The sequence below is a fragment of the Seriola lalandi genome, unplaced genomic scaffold (assembly GCF_002814215.2).
Source record: "Seriola lalandi dorsalis isolate HSWRI2012SDOR001 ecotype SW California unplaced genomic scaffold, Sedor1 jcf7180002054561, whole genome shotgun sequence".
Taxonomy (NCBI): domain Eukaryota; kingdom Metazoa; phylum Chordata; class Actinopteri; order Carangiformes; family Carangidae; genus Seriola; species Seriola lalandi.
This window is the reverse complement of record NW_019525114.1, coordinates 1378521-1379819: the sequence shown is the minus strand read 5'-3', so window position 1 is coordinate 1379819 and position 1299 is coordinate 1378521. Positions and strand designations below refer to the sequence as shown.

Here is a 1299-nt window from a genome sequence, read left to right as displayed (position 1 = left end):
TCACCACAACTCTCAACAATTTCCTGAGGTATAACAGCACATACCTGTCCGTTATTCAACCTGGGGGGCACCAACAGCTTGAAGTTAAAACCTTGGTTTCTCTCCATCCTGAAATGACCAGATAGTTAGATTCAGCTGTTATTATCTTATGTTAAGTACAACAGTGGTGGAAGAAGTACACAAATAATTCTTCACATAGGAAAAAGTAGTAGTAGTAGTAGTAGAGTACAAAAATGTAAAAGTCCTCCATTACAAGGAAACCTTGTCATTCAAAGTCCCACTTAAGTACATAAGTACAGAATATTCAATAAATTATACTCTCTCCACAGTAAAAGTAGTTTGAGTGTTTTTATTATATTTGACTTTATTAGATTGTAAATACTGATGCATCAATGTATAAGCAAATCTCAAATTTGAGGGGCGTCTCTAAAATTAAATCGACAGATAATGACAAGGGTTATTTTAGTGAAGCCACGTGTGAAGTTTAGAGTGGGTATATCTCTGTGGATACATTTAAACATTGACAATAGGCCTCCAATAGATACTGTTTTAAAGTCATAAAGATTGAGAGCCGTCTGTTTAACCTCATTAAACTATGTTTTGTATGCTTATCATACGTTTAAATGTAAAATTTTAATTCCTAAAATCACTACATCAGTTCAGTAAGTAAAAAGTATAATATTTCGTTATGAAATATAGTGGAGTATATGATCTAAGAGTAAAATAAAACAAACGGAAATAATCTTACCTAATACCTTAGCCGTTGGCTAGATTAATTAGCTTGCTAGGGCTTCCGTTTATCTAGCAGTTAACCGGTGTCACTTGATGATAGCTTACTTGTCTAGCTAGTTAGCTACATTTAGCTAATCCCGACCAAACTAACAAAAACGCAACAAGACATAAAACATTAAGCTTAAAAATTGTCACGGCGTTCTTTTGGCAAACAACAGCCGAGTCTTACCTGCCTATTGCTGGAAAGTTTAATTATGAAATATTTTGTACGACTGGTTGAAACGTTAACTGTTGACGGTTTTTAACCTGGGGACGACACGAGCAACAATTCTCCGGTTCTGCAAGTTGTTAATGGTTTATTTCAAATTTGTACTACGTCACAAGTAACGCTGCATCAATTATCGTAACTGGACAGGTAGCCTACTTCTATTTACTGGGTCCATTTCACTTTATACTTTAGTTAGCCAAATATTGTAGTTTTTACTCCAAGAATAGCAACTATATGCGATCTAATGTGGCACATAGACTGTAGACCTTGATTACTAAAATGATTTTCTTTGTGTATCA

At 34.6% G+C, this 1299-nt stretch overlaps 1 protein-coding gene across 1 annotated transcript in view; it reads right to left on the bottom strand.

Moving 5' to 3' along the window:
- The window catches only part of LOC111662314 (uncharacterized), a 13890-nt gene that overhangs the window by 1332 nt on the left and 11259 nt on the right, over positions 1–1299 (bottom strand). The gene's annotated exons all lie outside the window — the stretch shown is intronic.